The sequence below is a fragment of the Canis lupus genome, chromosome 15 (assembly GCF_048164855.1).
Source record: "Canis lupus baileyi chromosome 15, mCanLup2.hap1, whole genome shotgun sequence".
Lineage (NCBI taxonomy): Eukaryota > Metazoa > Chordata > Mammalia > Carnivora > Canidae > Canis > Canis lupus.
Window position 1 is genome coordinate 22366382 of NC_132852.1, and position 17460 is coordinate 22383841.

At 36.0% G+C, this 17460-nt stretch overlaps 1 long non-coding RNA gene across 2 annotated transcripts in view; it reads left to right on the forward strand.

Annotated features, from left to right (window-relative positions):
• The window catches only part of LOC140604741 (uncharacterized), a 60277-nt gene that overhangs the window by 25241 nt on the left and 17576 nt on the right, over positions 1-17460 (forward strand). For both annotated transcript variants that reach the window (XR_012007553.1, XR_012007554.1), the window contains exon 2: positions 12412-12512. This is a non-coding gene — a long non-coding RNA (uncharacterized lncRNA). The remainder of the gene's footprint in view (positions 1-12411; positions 12513-17460) is intronic.

Here is a 17460-nt window from a genome sequence, read left to right on the forward strand (position 1 = left end):
AAATGGTTTTGTGATCTCCACCATCATATTTAATTTTTTTTGTTTCTGTGCTTTATGTAAATGGATTCTAGAGAATATATTCTTTATTGACTGGCTTTTTTCACTGGAAATTACGACTGTAAAGTTAACCCAACTTGCGTATAGTTTTATGTGTTTTGTTTTGTGCATATACACATCTTATCCACCCACAAATGCCCATTTATATTTGGGGATTTGGTTAGTTTCCAATTGAAATCTATCAGACAGTAGTGCCGAGAACATCATTTCTGTTAGCTTTTTATGAACATGTGTATATTTTGTTATAACATTGCAGCTATAGAATGCATCTATTTACTTTTTCTGTATACTTCCAAATAGTTTGCCCAAGTTTTGTACTAATTTACACTAACAACAGCATATCAATGAGAGTTGTGGTTGCTTCAAGTATTTTTCAGGACTTTTTATTATCCATTATTTTTTGTAAACCATTCTTGAAGATGTGTAGTTGACTCCTATTACTTCAATTTGCATTTCCTTGAAAAAAGATGAAGTGGAGTACATTGTCACATGTTTATTGGACATTTGAGTATCTTTTGTGAACTTCCTATTTCCTATTGGCTTAACTGGCTTTACTTATTGATTTGGGGTTCTTCATATGTTATGAATGCTTTGTCAGATGTATTGAAAACGTCTGCACTCACAATATTCTTTGCCTTTTCAATCTCTTAATTGTGACTTTATTTTTTTATTTTTTATTTTTTTTTAAGATTTTATTTATTTATTCATGAGAGACACAGAGAGAGAGAGAGATGCATAGACACAGGCAGAGGGAGAAGCAGGCTCCATGCAAGGAGCCCGACGTGGGACTCTATCCTGGATCTCCAGGATCACACTCCGGGCTGCAGGCGGCGCTAAACCGCTGCGCCACCGGGGCTGCCCTAATTGTGACTTTAGAAATAGTTTCTTAATTTTAATATACTCCACTGTATCATTTTTATGGTAAATATTTGTGTCCTTTATTTTTTTAATTTATTTTTATTTTTATTTATTTTTTATTTATTTGTGTCCTTTAAAGAAAATATTAGCCTACTACAAAATCACAGTCTTCTTTCTCTGAATATTTTCTTTTTTACCTGTAGGTCTACAAATTATCTAAAATTGACTTTTATGTTTGGTATGAGGTAAGGGTCAAGATAAATTTCCATATGGATATCAAATTATTCAGCACTGTTTATTGAAAAGATAGGCTTTCCCCCACTGCATTGAAATGTTATGTTTGTCATAAATCAGATCACCATGTATGTGTGGGTCTGTTTTCAACAGCTGGCTTACCTGTCTTTGATCTAATACTACATTGTCTTAATCATCATGCTTTATAATAGATTGGATTCTTGATACTTGATATTATAAGTATTCCAGCTATTAATTCTTCAAGGTTGAAGGTCTATTTTTAGTCCTTTGCATTTCTATATAAATTTTAGAATTGATTCATCAATTTCTTTAGTACAAAGACCTAGAATTTTGATTGGAAATGCATTGAACATGTTGAGTACATTTTGAAGAAGTAATATTGAATCTCTCCTTTTAGAAACATGGTATATTCATTTATTTGCTCCTCTAATTTTTCTCAATAGTGTTATGCAGTGTTAAGTAAAAATGTCTTGCACATCCTCTGTGAATTTATCCCTAAGTATTTGATTTTTTAAAAATTATCATTAATGGTTTCATTTTAGTTTTCTTTTCTCTTTGTGGCCAGCATATAAAAACACAATGGTTTTTTGTGTTGACATATGCTATAACCTTGCTAAATTCATTTATTCTAATATTGTGTTTGTACATTCTTTTGGATTCTTCAAGCACTCTGTCATGTCATCTGTGAATAGTGACAAATGAATTTCTTCTTTTCCAATTCTAATGCCTATTTCATTTTCTTGCCATATCATACTGAGATCCCCAGTATAATGTTAAATAGAAGCAGTGATAAAGGATGTTCTTGTCTCATTCTTGATCTCAGTGAAAAGTTTTTAATGCTTTACCATCAATTATGTTGCCCACTGAAGTACTTTGTAGTTTTATTAAATGAAGGATCTTCTTTTCTATTTTTGAATTTGTTTTTATCATGAAAATTGGTTTTATCACAAATTTGTGGTGAATTTTATTAAATGTATTTTCTGCATGGATCAAGATATTCAATTTTTTCTTATGTAAACTTGGTTAATTACACTGGGTATTTTTCTAATCTTTCATGGCCCTTGCATAAAGTATATTCCTCTTGCCCCTGATGTATTATCATTTCAATATTGCTAGGTTCAGTTGGCTAATACTTTGTCATGGATTTTCCGTAAGGTATCTTTGCCAAATTCTTTTATTATTATTATTTATTTATGTTTAGAGAGTAAAAGAGAGAATCAAGCCCTATACAGGGCTCAGTCTCACAACCTTGAAATCATGACCTGATCTGAAGTCAAGAGTTAACGAGCTGAGCCACCCAGGTGCCCCACTAAATTCTTCTTTAAACTGAAGTGTAATTGATGTACAATATTATATTGGTTTCAGGTATAACAACATAGTGATTTGACATTTATATAAGCTACGAAATGATCACCATACAAGGCTAACTCCTCTCTCACCATACAAAGTTAATACAATGTTATTGTCTATATTCCCCATACTGTCTATCATATCCCCATGACTTTTTTTTTTATAACTAGAAGCTTGTACCTCTTGATACTCTTCACTCATTTAGCCTCCCTTCCAACTTCTCCCCCATTCTGGCAACCATCAATCTGTTCTCTGTATTTGTCTTGTTTTTGTTTTGTTTATTCTTTGGCATATTTTTATTTTGTATTGTTTTTAATTTTAATTCCAATATTGTTAAATACAGTGTTAGTTTCAGGTGTATAATGTAGTGATTCACCAATTCCTTACACCGCACAATGCTCATTATAAGTGTACTCTTAATCCTCATCACCTATTTGACCCATTTCCCACCCAGTACCACTCTAGTAACCATGTTTGTTCTCTGTAGTTAAGTCTTACTCAGTTCACCTTCCCCCTGCCTTTTTTTTTTTTTGCCACCACTTTACTCATTTGTTTTACTTCTTAAATTCCACATATGAGTGAAATCATATGGTATTTGTCTTTCTCTTACTGACTTTACTTAGCATTATAATCTCTAGTTCGATCCATGTTGATCTACCGATGGACATGGGCTACTTCCATAATTTGGCTATTGTACATAATGCTGCAATAAACACAGGGGTACGTGTATCCCATTGAATCAGTGTTTTTGCATTTTTGGGGTCAATACTCAGTAGTGCAATTATTGGGTCACAGGGTAGTTCTATTAACTTTTTGAGGAATCCCCATACTGTTTTCCGCAGTGGCTGTACCAGTTTGCATTCCCACCAACAGTGCACGAGTGTTCCTTTTTTTCCATATCCATGGCAACACCTGTATCTTGTGTTGACTTTAGCCATTCTGACAGGTATGAGGTGATATATCATTGTAGTCTGGATTTTCATTTCCTTGAGGATAAGTGATATTGAATATCTATTCATGGGTCTTTTGGCTATCATTTATTTTGTTTTTTTTTAGATTCTCACGTATAAAGAAATCCTATGGTATTTGTCTTTGACTTATTTCACTTAGCATTCTACCCCCAAAATCCATCCATGTTGCTGCAAATGGCAGGATTTCATTTGTTTTATGACTGAGTAATATTCTATTATATATATGGAAATATATAACATACAGATATAGATATGCCTCACAGGTGTGAGACAATATTTCATTATGGTTTTTATTTGCATTTACTTGATTAGTGATATTGAGCATCTTTTCATCTTTTCACATATGCCTGTTGGCTATATATTTGTCTTCTTTCAAAAAATATCTATTCAGATATTCTGCCCATTTTTATTTTTATTTATTTTATTTTTTTTTTCTGCCCATTTTTTAAACGGACTTTTTTGCTGTTGAGTTGTAGTTCTTTGTATGTTTTAGATGTTAGCCTGCTAAATTTTTTAAGGTTATTCCAGTCTCATATAATAATTAGCTATTGTTTCCTGTTCTCCAGAAAAGTTTGTGTGCTATTACTATTAACAGTTTCTCATATGTTTGGAAGAATTCAGTAAAGCCATTGGGCTTAGAGTTTTCACTAGGGGACGTATTTTAAATAATCAATTTCTTTAATAGGAATAGACATTTTCAGATTTCCTATTTCTTTCTTTCTTTTTTTTTTTTTTTTTTTAGATTCTATTTATTTATCATGAGAGACACACACACACACAGAGGCAGAGAGAGAAGCAGGCTCTGTTCAGGGAGCCTGATGCAGGGCTCAATCCTGGGACTGCAGGATCATGTCCTGGGCCAAAGGCAGACACTCAACCACTGAGCCATCCAGGCGTCCCAGATTTCCTATTTCTTTTGTGACCTATTGTAATTGTATTTTTCAAGGAATTTATCCATCTTATTTACACTTTCAAATTATCAGCATGAAGTATTTATAATACTTATAATCTATATCTCTATAATATAGAGATTCTAAAAATGAAACTATGAGTGTATCATTTCTCTGCTTAGAAATTTCAGTGATATTTCTGGCTCTTAGTTTAAGATTCTACTATTGTGGGTTTTTTAAAAAACATTTTATTATTTAATTTATTTGAGAGAGAGAGAGAGAATCTCTAGAGGCCTCCCCACTGAGCATGGAGCCCCACTAGGGCTCAATCCCAGGACCTTAGATCAAGACCCTGAGATCATGACCTGAGCCCCAAACCAAGAGTCAGATGTTTAACCGACTGAACCACCCAAACACTCTAAAGATTGTACTGTTAAATTTTGTTCAAATTAACATGCCAATATCACCCTAATTCTTTCCTTGATCTTTTCTGGTGCTATGCTCTTTCCTTCATTCATTACTTTCTAGTCAAAATGAGCTTTTTTTTTTTTTAATTTTTATTTATGATAGTCACATACACAGAGAGAGAGAGAGAGGCAGAGACACAGGCAGAGGGAGAATGCAGGCTCCATGCACCGGGAGCCGGATGTGGGATTTGATCTCGGGTCTCCAGGATCGCGCCCTGGGTCAAAGGCAGGCGCCAAACCGCTGCGCCACCCAGGGATCCCCTCAAAAGGAGCTTTTATCAGTTTCTTAAACCTCACATTCCTTATCCCATCATAGAGTCTTAGAACACTCTTTTGTTTCCACCAGCATGTTTTTTCTTATGCCACTCCCTTTATGTAGACAGTACTTATAGTTCTCTTGCAGGGCCCATCTCAAATATCACTTCTTCAAAAAAGTCTTTCTTAACACACTTAACGGTCCCCCTCTCCACCAATAAATCAGATAATCTGGAGTTGCTTCCTAGAATTTGCATTTTGAATATTCTTCAGGTATTTCTTAGGTATTCTGAAGTTTGGCTCTTAGTGCTTGAATGGAATAAAGCATACTCAGAATGAGATGGGTTCGAAAGATGAATGGATAAAGAAGATGTGGTCTATGTCTACAATGGAATATTCCTCAGCCATTAGAAACGACAAATACCCACCATTTGCTTCAACATGGATGGAACTGGAGGGTATTATGCTGAGTGAAGTAAGTCAATCGGAGAAGGACAAACATTATATGTTCTCATTCATTTGGGGAATATAAATAATAGTGAAAGGGAATATAAGGGAAGGGAGAAAAAATGTGTGGGAAATATCAGAAAGGGAGACAGAACGTAAAGACTCTTAACTCTGGGAGACGAACTAGGGGTGGTGGGAGGGGAGGAGGGCGGGGGGTGGGGGTGAATGGGTGACGGGCACTGAGGGGGGCCCTTGACGGGATGAGCACTGGGTGTTATTCTGTATGTTGGTAAATTGAACAAGAATGAGATGGGTTTTAATATTGCATATGGAGGAGAGTAAGATACCTTATTTGTAGTGTAAAGAAACATGTGCTTTCTGGGCTTTCTTTTTTTTCTAACCCTTTGAGTGATCCCTTTTATTTTTTTTACTAATGAACACTATGTCATAGGGAACCTGACACAAGGAATAGAACATACATAATTCATTTAGGATCTTTGAGATATATATATATGCTGGAAAGAACACTATCTTTAGATTAACGAGAACAATTCTGCATCAATAGCCTTACTTTGCCAGTCTTATGGGATCATTGTTAGAATCAAATGGAAAAAAAAGCATGAATTAACTCTGTAAATTACAAACTGAAAGATCAGCCATAGATGGATAAACTATAGCATAACTTTTCTTGAAACTTAGAGAGCTGAGATTGTAGAACAAATTGCCTGAAATCTAAGGAAGGACAGGACACAGCCTCAAACAGAGAAATCATACCTGTTTGCAGGCTCTTCTCCATGGACCCAATAAAGTACTTAAAAGAAAGACTGAAGATAGAGTGAGACTCAGTTCCTGGCATATATATGGAGGGGTGAAGCAGCCTCTGAAAGAAGGACATGAATGCCCAAATGGGTCCTTCTTAGCTATGCATCTCCCTAGCAGCAGAGCTGCCTAACCGGGCTCACCAAGATCAGCTCATCTCCAGCTGGCTGCGCTCTGGGGCCAGGAGATGATTAATTGTAGCACTGTATCTGTGATATAATAATAATAAGTACATTTGGTCTTTGTCCCTGATTCCTGTCACAGAGCTTCAAAAACCCTTGAAATATCATAAGTGATAGCAATGTGCCTTTTGTTATTCATAACTAGTCCCTTTTAACCATACCTGAGTTTATGCTAACTAGGTAACTTATAGTAGGCCCCTAGATAGCATTAGGATGGGGGTACTCACCAGAAAAACAAATGACGTGGTTAGAGAGCTGAAAGTATCAGTCCCAACTCCCTCCTCCGTGTATAGGGGAGGAACTGTATTTCGAATTTAATCTCCAATGAGCAAAGACTTAGCTATTCATGCTTATATAATTAAGCCCATATAAAACTGTGGGCCTCAAGGCTCAGTGAGTGCTTCCAGCTTGGTGAACACATTATGCTGGGCAGGTGACCTGGCTGGATTCCACCTAGAGAGGGCTTAGAAGCTCTATCTACCTCTCTCTGGACCCTACCCTCTGTGTTTCTTCCACTTGGCTGTTCATGGGTTAAAATTTTTATGATAAAACTATAATCATAAATATAGCTCTTTTTGTGAGTTGTATGAATTCTTCCAGTAAATTATTGAACGTGAAGGATGGTTGAGTTTGTAGCCAGTTTGGACAGAAGTGCAGGTAAAACCTTGTGTTATGGATTAAATTGTGCCCCTGCTCCATTCATATATTGAAGATCTATCCCCTAACATGATGGTTATGGAGAAGGGTAGATAGTTAGGTTGAGAGGAGGTCATGAAGTGGGCCCCTACGATGGGGTGATTACTCTAAGAAAAGACACTAGAGAGCTGTGGGCTCTATTTCTCTGATTGTCTTTCTCCCCACACCTTTGGAACACATAGTGAGAAGATAGTCATCTGTGAACTGAGAAGAGAGCTCTCACCAGCAACCAAAGTTTGGCTGTCACGTTTATCTCAAACTTTCCAGCCTCCGGAACTATGAGAAAATAAATTTCTGTTAAGACACTCCGTTCATGTCATTGTGTTATGGCAGCCTGATCAGACTAGGATTCCTGAGGACCCCACTTGCTGCTGGTATCTAAAAGGAAAGTCCTGTGAAAAACTGCCCTTGATTTGTTGGGTTTTCACTATTTCTGAGTAGTTAGTATCAGAATATGATTAAACTACAATACGTATGCTTGATATCAGAGAATTGATGTTGAAATATAGTATTAAAAGTGTGAAAACCTTAAAGTGACTTTCTTTAGAATTCCTGAGGTATAAAACAGGACAACCAATGGTCTTGGTCTCTGAACTTACCTTCTGCTAAAGTATAAATACTTGTAACTTTCAGACTGCTTTAAATTCCATTGTGTGCGTCCTTAGCTCTATCCCTAGCGTATAGAAAAATGCTGGCACATAGTAGATGCTCAATAAATCCCTGTGGAATAAATAAATGAATAAAACAATTGCCTTTTGAATAAACCAATTGCCTTTTTTCAGAAGACTGGAGTGTAAGTGCTGTTAGTTTTTCAATGAGGGCAGTTTCAAACTTTTGAAATTTTTCTAAACCAGATTATACACTTGCTAGTTAGGTTTAATGCAGATGTATTATGGAGTGTTCTTCATAATATCTAGCTAGAATTTTCAACATAGAATAGTTTTTGTTATATTGCATCGAGCTTTATACAAAGCTTATTCCAGTTTATCAGTACACATACATATACACATGTACACACACTCCTATATCAAGCATTTTGTAAACTTAATAACTTCTAACAGATTTGGGGGTAGAGGTAAGTGGGAGCACATGCTATAGATTATTCTTTCTCCCCTGCTGCTGCTCCTTCAGATTCTCCTTTCTCTGAAGTCCTAACACCAGGTCATGCCCACGCCCTGTGGAGACTCATTTACCCAAGTGGGCTAATCAAGGCATTTTCCAAACAAAGGCAGCTTCATCCCTGAGTCACTTTTTCCCACCAGCTATGAGAACTCAATTTTCTCCCTCATTACATTCTCCTGCGAGCAAAACAGTTATAGCTCCTAGCAAATTTATTTCATAAATTCTCTCCCTGAACCTTAGGTGAGTAAAAGAAAAGAGGCACAATGATAGAGAGATTCACTTACTTGGCCCAGCCTAACTCCTTTCTTCCTAATCTAGGGCTGTGCAGGGCTCTTCTTTGAGGCCCCAGAAGACTATCCCTTCCAGAATTTTCCCTGTTGTTTTACTAACTACCTCTTTGGGCATTAATTGTCCATAAGGGCTCTTCTGTATTCAAACCCAGCGACTAGCTCCCCTGCTCCCTGAAGCAGCATTAGTGCTTATAGCCCTGAGGATGGACAAGAATTGTTCTGTGTGTCTAAAAATTTCTTTTATAGAGAGCACATGAGTGGGAGGGGGGAGGGGCAAAGGGAGAGAATATTCAAGCAGATTTCCCACTAAGTGTGGAGCCAGTCCAGAGCAAGACTCAATTCCATGACCCATGAGATCAGGACCTGAGCTGAAACCAAGTATCCAATTCTCAACTGAGCGAGCCACCCAGGAGCCCCCAAGCACCTTTAGATGTAATAGAAAAGACAAAAATTTACAAAGACGGATTCTCATTCAGGGTCTTGGAACACACTATTTCTATTCCCAAAACAAGGCCCAAACCCTTTGTGTCCAACCTCTACATATATGCAAACTATTTCAGGAATGTGAGCCTCCAGCTCAAGGGGGCCAGCAAAGGGTACTTCTCTCTAACCCCATCTTGAGTTTCTAACCTGTCCAATTCAAGATCATGGTGGAGGGCTACGACAGCAGCCCCATCATCTCTGTGACCAGAGCCCTTGGTAATATTGTGCTTTCCTTACCTTTCCCCCATACAGGCTGTAGTCTCCTGGATGCCAGGATATATGTGTCCATGGTTCCTAAGAATTCTATTTCTCATTATATTCTCCACATGAAAGGTAAATTGGTGGGCATAATCTCAGATGAAGTCACAGGGCTTATTCGAGGGAGTTGTCTAACTAGAGGCAGACGTCTCCTTCCTTCTGTTACCTATGTGCTTATCTGTTGGGTATTTAACCTCCAGAGACTATACGCACCCAACACATCCAGACCAGCTCTACCTTGGGTCTTTCCCCGATGGATATTCATGCTGCTTTCTTTTCTTCTGCCCCGTGAGATGACTTTCCTAATAGTGAGCCTACATGTGGCTTATTATAAAAGTTTATTTTTAAATGTTTTAAACACACAGCAATCTTTTCTCCCACATGTAAGAGACTATCCAGTACTATCTAGTATCTAAGTCTCCATGGTTCTCCGTATCGTTGATACTGGAGGATTATGGTCAGGCATTCTGTTCAGAAAGAGCTTGATATGTTGCTAACTTTGTGACCACATGATTACTTTTAAGAAGAGTGTCTAAAAGCTTTCTACCGATCATCTTTCCTTCTCTGCCTCCGAAGCTGGACAGTCCTGTAACATTTTCTAGTATATTCTTCCCAACTCGGAATCTTTGTCTCCAAGCTTTGACACAGCCCTGAATGCAAACATCTCTAGTTTTTCAGAGGAATGTCCTAACAGCTCTAAAAACTAAGAACCATGATTGGTATCTGTTTTCCAGGCCATTCTATCTTGCCTTTAAAGTAGGACAGGGACCGTTTGGGAGTCTCATATATCAGCCATAGGTTTTCTTTCTTTAATGAAAACTAATTTTTAAAGGAGATAATTACATATTTCTTCCTCTGATGCTTCTTCAAAGGGAAGCTTCATGAATTTTGTCACTCTTGTAAGCTTGTGCAATGTGGACCTTTATAATAAAGTCTCAAAAGCTATTAAGTCTGATACCAGATATCTTTGATTTTGAGGTAGTATTTCCAAAACTGTAATGCCTATGCAGGGCTGTCCTCTCTTCCCTTAAACCCGTATATCCAACTGCTTTGGAGGCATGACGTCAATGTATTTCTGTATAGTGTGGGCATTTCACTCAACAAAAAGTGAAGATGTGTACTCTAAGTTGATTTTTTTCCTCTAGGAGAGCTCCCAGACACAAGTAGGTGATCATTGAGATCACCAACCTTGAGATCAGAAGACAGTGCCTTGAACTACTAATTCTATAAAGTGCAGATTCCAATCTCCTCCGTAACCCTGCTTAGTTCTCATGCTCTCACAGGTCTTCTTTACTCTTGGATCCCATGGCCTCAGGTATTTCACTTTTGCCCGCTGGCCATCCAGATGCAAAACCTCTCCCTCTTCGCCAGTCTCTCCACAGGCAGAACTTCACCAGTTTGATGACTTTAAAGTTCTGAGAATTTTTTTTTTTTTAAGATTTTGTTTACTTATTCATGAGAGACACAGAGAGAGAAGGCCGGGACCTAGGCAGAGGGAGAAGCAGGCTCCATGCAGGGAGCCCGATGTGGGACTCGATCCTAGGACTCCAGGATCACACCCTGGGCCAAAGGCAGATGCTCAACCTCTGAACCACCCAGGCATCCCAAGTTCTGAGAATTTGCAGGGAGGCTGATGCTGTAGCGTGTGTGATCTTCTAAGATCACACTGACCCACTCTCCCCATCCCTCACCCCTTGCTCTTCCTTCCCTTCTAAAAGCAAACAAATGGCACATTTTCTACAGCTATGTTGTTTTATTCTCTTACATGACAACCAGGTTCAGCAAGTATTCTAAACATAGCCTTTTCCAAACTCCGTTTGTTCTTAAATTTAAAAAACAATAATCCTTTTATAGTTAGAAAATACATTTATTATTTACAGAAAAGCACAATGAGGTCATTGTTAGTCAAAGTTCCACTGACGAGCAATAGCTGCTGTTACAGTAAATGGGTGAATCTAATTTTGATCTTTAAAAAATACATCTTTTTTCATACACACATATACACATACACATCATAAATTACACAAAATTGTTTCTCCTTTTTACCATTTAACATCTGTCTTTAGATATTCTTACATAAACTGTTAGTAAGCACATAGCATTGGACTGCATTAATATTCCTTTATTTAAGCAATATTAAATTCCTGAACATTTATGGCTTTTTCCTAATTTGTAAGTTGCTATTAACAATGCTATGAAAAATATCTCAAAATTAGAGATTTCACATAGAAAGATAGGTTGATGCCATTTTAAGTTTAAGCAGAAAGATCAGTACACTCTGTCTACTATCAAAAAGAACAGAGTTAAAAAAGAAAGTAAGAAATAGATTTACAGGGATGCCTGGGTGGCTCAGCGGTTGAGTGTCTGCCTTTGGCTCAGGGTGTGATCCTGGAGTCCCGAGATCAAGTCCCACATCTGGCTCCCTGCTTCTCCCTCTGCCTGTGTCTCTGCCTCTCTCTGTGTGTCTCTCATGAATAAATAAATAAAATCTTAAAAAAAAAAGAAATATATTTACAAATTGAGTATCTGAAATAGGGACTGAGAAAGTGTTTTTAAGAAACTGTTCTCTGAAGGGATTATGCTAGAACCTCTCTTTTTAAAGTAGAGCAGATAAACTACCAGAAAACATGATGGATTCACTGACAGAATTTATTTGAAGTATGACAACTAAACCACCTGTAGATACTCACTTGTAACGAGTGGTAGAATTTCATAATCCTTGTTTAAATAAAACAGGAGATCTGATCCCCAGAAGCAATATTTTTCTAGACTTAAAAAAAAAAAAAAAAAGGTTCTAAGGAAAATGATGTTTCCAAAGCCATGGCCACCAGAGAATTCCCCTTTTTAAAGAATCTAAGCATTGAAATCCTGAAGAATCTGAACATTGAAAGAATAGGCCAGCCATGATCTGTGTTTTGGATCCACGAAAATGTCAACACTTGTACAAAGCCACTGAAGAATAGCTTATCAGTTACGTCAGAAATCTTCCTGTATCTTATTATCATTGACAGATGTAAAACTACTTTCTTCGATGTGGGAAGACAGTAAAATATAATGTAATGTGTGTGTGCATCCTATTCTCAGAGAGAAGACCTATCAAACAGTCACAAGAGTAAGTACGATAACAATAAGAGCTATATAGGAAACTTCAAGTATAAATTCTAACTTATCTAAATTCTCATATATTTATGGACAAGTAAGAAGTATAATATGAAATATGTAGAATATTTTAATAAGTATCATGCACACAAGTACAAAGATACTTTGTTTTTATAGATTAGAGGAATATAATAAAGATCAATTCCATATTAAAGTTTTAAACTAATTTTTACCAGGCAGGAAATAAATTTCAAAAATATCCTAGGGAAGTTTTATATTTTCCTAAAAGATATGGTTTGCTTTTTCTCTTCCAAATAGAAAACTGTATAACAAATCAGGCTTCTCTTATAATAATTTTGAGCAAGCTCAGAGTCAAATGTAAAATTATGTTGAATATAATGGCTGACATCTGTATCATTTATCTTTGTTTTGATTTTCTATTTCTGTTGCATCACCTGTATTTCTTTTATTGTATACCACTTAAGGGATCTTTGCAAGAAAGATTTGGAAAATATAAACAAATTCATTGAACAACTAAAAACAGCTGTAACTAGGTAAATATATATAGATATAGATATAAAACAAAAGTTTCAGTTACTCATATAATACTTATTAACCAACTATTTTGAAAATGACTATGACTACAATAATTAAAAGAGAACATCTATGATAACCATCCTCCTCTCCTCCTTACCATTATCATAGGATTCATGATAGAAACATTTAAACTATCAATTATCAATAACTGGTATTTTCCTTCAATCTATAAATATATCTGAATATTCTACATAATTTTTATGAAACATGTATTCATACACTTCTCATTTGTCCATAGATCTATAGTCTAAAAGTCTACATAAATAAGAATTTGTACTTGAATTTTCTTTCTTTCTTTCTTTCTTTCTTTCTTTCTTTCTTTCTTTCTTTCTTTTTTTTTTTTTTGTACTTGAATTTTCTTACATAGTTCTTATTGCAATTGAATTGATTCCTTGATTGTTCAATACCTGTTTCTCCTCTTATAAGGGCAGGAATTATGCTTACCTTTTTCATCCATTTCCGTGTTCCTATATCGTCAATAAGTATTTTATTTTTATAGGGCTAGATGATAAATATTTTAGGCTTTGCCAGCTGGAAGCTCCCTGTCACAACAACTCAGGTCTACTCTTCTAGTGTGAAAATCACCATCGATAATAAGCAAATAAATGAATGTAACTACATCCAATACTATTTAGTTGATAAACACTAGTGACAGGCCATCATTTGTTGACCCTTGCTATGGAGTAGAGTTGGCAGGCAATATTTTTGAAACTGAATGGATGAAAATCTTAAACTTAACATGATGAGATCTAGGGAAAGGATAGACTTCATCTTTCACAACACTAGAGGAACAATTGTTTCTTTTTTTTTTAAATTGTAGTATTCCTGAGTAGCAAACAATATTAAATATTGCAAAAGAAACTAAGTCCAAAGTTAATGTAATCACTGTTGACCAACTCTGGATGGTAATATAATCTAAAGAAATATTTCAGTGTTTTGCAATGTAATTTCAGTGGTTTGCTGTTACATATTTTCCCTAAAAGGAAATAAATTAAAATTGTATATCATTAAATATGTCCAAATTTGAAATTTTTTATTCATTTTTGCTTTCAATCATCTCCTCAAGCTATAAAGATTACATTAAAAAACAGATTTAGGGACACCTGGTGGCTCAGTGGTTGGGTGTCTGCCTCTGGCCCAGGGCGTGGTCCTGGAGTCCCAGAATCGAATCCCACATCGGGCTCCCACAGGAGGCCTGCTTCTCCCTCTGCCTGTGTCTCTGCCTCTCTCTCATGTCTCTCATGAATAAATAAATAAAATCTAAAACAAACAATCAAACAAACAAACAGATTTAGGGGCACCTGGGTGGCTCAGTTCGTTAAGCATCTAATTCTTGGTTTCAACTCAGGTCATGATCTCATGGGTAATGGGATCAAGCCCCACATCAGGCTCCATGCTCAGCATGGAGTCTGTCCGAAAGGTTCTCTCTCTCTGCCCCTCCCCCTGTTTACTTGCTCTATTTCAAAATAAAAATAAATAAATAAATAAAAAACAATTAGTAAGCTCCAAGTGAATAGTACTTCTCTTAATAAATCATCTAAGATAAAATCTATAGTTGCAAAAGTATAGAAAAATAGAAAAGCTAAAGTTGTGATCACAAGAATTCAACCCAAAACAGTGTCCAACCACTTTATGAGAAAGTATTGTTTGGCCTGATTTCTCAGTGTGATTAGTCAGTAATGGCTATCTTCATTCAGCTGTATCCAGAGATAATTATAATAGCCCAATAGCAAATATAAAATATATGTATATTAATGTATGTGAAGAATGTCACCATATCAAGAAATCACAATATTGAATGAGTTGAAACAGTTAAAGCTTCTTGAAGTACTTGCCTCTTGATCTGTGCTTTTGGAGAGGAAGAAATGGATTGCCGGAAATCTCAGGGAGGGCCATTGCAGACAAGGCATAGTGGATAAAGGATGTATGGTAGGGCAAGCCTTAATTCTCCACTCAACTTTCCTAACTTAGGCCTCGCCTAAGTAAAAAAGTATTAAATGAATCCCTTCAAGTCATTTAGCTCTTAAAAGTAAAGCTAATTTGTCCTCAGACACAGCTTTCCAATAGTTAGCCTAAAAGTTGTTTCTGCTGCTTTTCACACAGACTATAACACACTATTGATTTCTGTAAGCTTTGCAATTTCTATTTTTTCAGTCTACCATCTCTTTCATGCTCTGGCTTAGAATTTATCTCACCTGCTGGGCATACTGCTGGTGGAAACATTTAATCTGAACTTCAGCCATTTTCCATCTGGGCCTCAAAGAAAAAAGTTTTTTGATTTCTGTTCATTTATTTACTGGGGAAAAAATGTAACACATTGCAGAAAGAATTAACTGAACCCAAATTATGTTGAGATAGCAACAGATCTTGATGAGATACCTACCATGTTGCTGGCTTAATATGCTCTATGGTTTGTGTGCACAGATTGGCTCCTTTGCAAATTGTCCTGTTGGACTTAAAAAGTAGAGAAAACCTTAAGACAAGATTTTTGAGACTAAAACATTTAATTTGAAAGAAAAATTGTATAGAATTAGGAAAGAATTGTGCAAACCAGTCAAAGAAAATCAGAAAATAATTTTCAGTATTGATCTAACCTCTGAAGTTTGGGGTGGAAAGCAATACTGAAAAGAATCACCTAAAACTTTTGCAAATATGAGAAAACAGACTGGAACATAACTTTGTAAATAATACAAAAGTGAATTTGTATTCTCTTCTCTCTAAAGAGCTATCTATAGAGTCAGAAACATGGTAAGCAACCAATATATAAGTTTTAAAAAGGAAATAAAAAATATACAGGAGATGAATAGAACTTGGATGGCAAATATAAGGACACATCTCAACACTTATAAACAAAGATTGTCATATGGCAACATTTTGATCAAATTCATTAATCTGTTTTAGGAACACTCACCAATGTTAGTAAAGGTAGAGTGTGAAGCTGGCTGGGATTGAACATGCTGTTGGCATGAAACCTTTTTGGAAAACAATAATATATTTGGTAATATCTGCCTAGGGGTGAAAAAATGTTTACATTTGGAATAAGTTAGTCCTCTTCAGAGCACTTGTGCTGAGGAAATAGATACCTTTGTCCAGTTAGATTGTCATCTGAAAATTTTCATAGTATTTTAAAATTAATAAAAAGCCATAAAAAACCCTAAGTGTTAGTAATGATGCCACATCCAGACATTTAAAATAGCATTTGCTAATACCATATACTGCAAGAAAAAATGCTGCTAACAGTAAATAAACTCTTGATTAAAAAAACATGTCCAAGGTTCTTGCATATATCTTAATCTTTAAGGATTAAGTATGATGGGCCTAGCTCCATTAACTTAAATTTATTTTTCTGTTTTTAGTCATAAAGTAAAAAAATTAGAAAATAATGATAAAATTCCCTGCCCTGATAAGCAAGAGACCTGGTTCTTATCCCATGCCTGTTAGAATTTTCTAAATGTGTACCTCCTAGATACCCTGTTTTAGTCTCACTTGATCTATGAAGTGGGACTAGTCTGGATGAGTTACTGAGGTTCTACTTTATTGTTCCTTGAAAGTGGGAATTATGGAACCACATGCATAATTGTAATTTTTTTCCATACTTCATTTTAATAAAAGTTTTACTTTTATTACTAGGAATAAAGCTTTACTTTTATCACTAGGGATATTTGTCTCCAATTAGGAATATTCTCAAACCTTAGATTTGTTACTAGAATAGAACTCTGAAGGCACAAGATATCTAGCTAAAAAATAAAAAATAGCCACAGCTTAGATCTAGTTTTGCTTTTGTTTGATTATTAAACATAAGTCACGGATATGCTGAATCAGCTTGGATTGTTCTAAATTAGCTGAGATTGTGCTAAATTTCCTGGGACTGGGGTGAGTCTGCACAAAGTATGTGGAGTCAGCATGGACTCAAAGGTAGAGATGCATGTAAGAGACCCTTGGCCACTCCCCCAAATCTCCCAACTCCATCAAAATTGTGTTCTTTATTTATAACTATTGATTTACCACATGCTACAAATAATATATCTACATCATGATTCGAGTTGTAATTGAAAATTCCTCTAGGGGCACCCAACTGGCTTAGTTGGTAGAGCAGGAGATTTTTGATCTCCAGGTCATGAATTCAAGCCCCAAATAGGGTGTAGAGCCTATTTAAAAAAAAAAAAAAAAAAAAAAAGAAAAAGAATTTCTTTTACATCATCATGTTAGCATCTTGGAAGTCTCAATAGCCTTAACTATTCCGCCCCCGGGTTTTGATGACAAGATGATTTTATCTGTCTGTAAACACAGGATTGTCTTGAACTGAAAATAGAGGAGAAAACTGAAAGGAAAGCAAAATCCATTTTCACAGGAGAGACTCATCA